Source organism: Sinocyclocheilus rhinocerous, unplaced genomic scaffold (assembly GCF_001515625.1).
Source record: "Sinocyclocheilus rhinocerous isolate Xijiao unplaced genomic scaffold, SAMN03320098_v1.1 scaffold2665, whole genome shotgun sequence".
Taxonomy (NCBI): domain Eukaryota; kingdom Metazoa; phylum Chordata; class Actinopteri; order Cypriniformes; family Cyprinidae; genus Sinocyclocheilus; species Sinocyclocheilus rhinocerous.
The window spans coordinates 134,023-136,535 of record NW_015637154.1 but is presented as its reverse complement, the minus strand read 5'-3'; the positions used below and the strand labels follow the sequence as shown (position 1 = coordinate 136,535).

Sequence of the window (2,513 nt, the reverse complement as noted above, 5' to 3'; positions counted from 1 at the left end):
AGACACCCGTTTGTTTTCCAGTTCCTGTATAATAATGCATGTTTGTTGATCACTTTTTGTTTGTGTTTAGCTATAAATCCTGGGAAATATCAGAGCTCCACTTTTTCCACATACACCTTCACTACCTGCCGGATCCTGCATCCTAGTGACAGCACACAGGTGACACCCAGGTACAACATCTATCACCACTAATAAACAGCAGGTTAAAGGCTTGTTCACACGGGGACGAATATGGCGCGCGATTATCGCCGACGTTTAACGCTAAAAGTGTCATTTTTTTTAAAAAACGCCTCGGGCTCGTTTTTGTTGGTTTGACGTGCCGCGTTAAAAACTGGCCGACCAATGAGTTTGGCGCTTTTGTTCACGTGCCTGGAGCTGCTGAAGTTAAAGTAAACCACGACTTGGTGGCGCTCAAGCACAAAACAGTCTTTCCGAGCACACTACATTGATACCTAACGACGAAGAGGAAGTAAGTAGACCAAGAAGATGCATCGAGGCAAGATGAATGTAGAGCTGCTGGTCTCATTGGTGTCTGAACACAAAGGGCTTTATGACAAACGCGACAGCGACTACAAAAATCTCGATAAGAGGGAGTTGTTATGGAGAGGAATTGCAGATCAAATGGGATTCGATGTGTATTTCTGTTTTTCATTAAGCGCCATCTAATGTCAGGGAGTGAATTTGCCCGTTCACTCGGCTCATCACCTGCGAAAATCGCTTGGGTATGAACACAAAAGACGCGTCGAAAAACGTCGGCGATAATCGTCCCGGTGTGTACGAGGCTTTAGAGTCAGAACAATAATTATTGCTTAATACTGACCTGCTGGATACTGGAAATGGCCAGAGACTTTTTTCTTTCCAAACACCTGTAAGAAGTTTGCCCGGACACCCACATCAAATGCCTCACTTGCTGGTCCATCCGCAAAAAAGGGGACTGACAACCACTCTTACAGAAAGACAGTGAGAGTTATGACCCCTACAAAACCTCATACAAAATATGTGAATATGTGAAATGCAGGTTTTACCAAGAGTAGTTTTGTTGCTGGTGAGAAGCCAGATGTGGAAAAAAAGCAGAGGGTGACAGCAAACATGGCCGACACCAGTGTCAGGAACAAAACATGCAGTTTAACACAACTATCAAACAGTTTGCCCTGAGAGAGAGAGAGAGAACAGTGTGTAATCCAGGAATATTATAGTAAGATTCCGTAAAACACAGAAATAAGTGTTGATTTAAGAATTTAATATAATGAGGATTACTGCATTAGTAAGAATACATTATACTGCAAAAGATCAAACCTTTTTATCACATTTATTCACAAATTATCCAAAGCGACTTTGCATCAAAGCTATATATTTTATTAGAATGTGTAATATATTTCAAATAATTGAAACAAAGTGACCGTAGGTGGACTGTGGACTAGTCTCTACCACTGAGTCTCTACCAGCATGTGAATCTTGCTAAAAATATATGCACTGACCAGCCACAGTTGGATGAAGGTTGGTGTCTATAATTGCAATATAGAAGTGAGCAGAGCAGGAAGAGCATGAAGAACTTATAGTTGGAGAATCCAATACCGTTATTCAGCCTAAACATGCTCACAAAAGCACACACACAAAGAAGAGAATAAACGTCACTTTTTAAAAAAAATGACAATGTCATTTTGACATTTAAACAAGATGTAACATGTTAAACAATTTTTAAGTCAATGAAAATAGCCATTTTACTTCCTGAATGCCTAAATGACTCCAATTACCAATAGACTGCACAGCCTAAGCAACATCAGAGGGAATTTAAAGATGTTTAAAGGAATATTATACCTACCATTTTACAATATTTTAGGAATTTACTCACTCTTAGTCCATCTAAGGTGTAAATTAGTTTGTTTCTTCATCGGAACAGATAGAAATGTAGCCTTACACTTGCTCACCAATGGATCCTCTACAGTGAATGGGTGCCATCAGGATGAAAGTTGATAAACAAAAAAAACAATAATCCACAAGCAATCCACATGACTCATCCATCAATGAAAGTCTTGTGCAGCAAAAAGCTGCATGTTCATAATAAACAAATCCATCATTAATACGTTTTTAACTTCAAACCATTCTTTCTGGCTAAAATAGTCCTCTATGTATAACATTGCTTTCTCCAGTCCTTTTGTCTGAATCAGGAGAGAAATATGCACAAATCAAGCACTGTTTACAATCAAGAACAGTCTATAACAGTTCTAAACAAATATGTGACCCTGGACCACAAAACCAGTCATAAGGGTCAATTTCTTGAAATTGAGATTTATACATCATCTGAAAGCTGAATAAATAAGCTTTCCATTGATGTATGGTTTGTTAGGATAGGACAATATTTGGCCGAGATACAACTATTTGAAAATCTGGAATCTGAGGGTGCAAAAAAAAATCTAAATACTGAGAAAATCACCTTTAAAGTTGTCCAAATGAAGTTCGTAGCATTGCATATTACTAATCAAAAATTAAGCTTTGATATATTTACGGTAGGA

At 38.4% G+C, this 2,513-nt stretch overlaps 1 pseudogene; it reads right to left on the bottom strand.

Annotated features, from left to right (window-relative positions):
- The window catches only part of LOC107748637 (palmitoyltransferase ZDHHC15-like), a 15,026-nt pseudogene that overhangs the window by 6,526 nt on the left and 5,987 nt on the right, over positions 1–2,513 (bottom strand).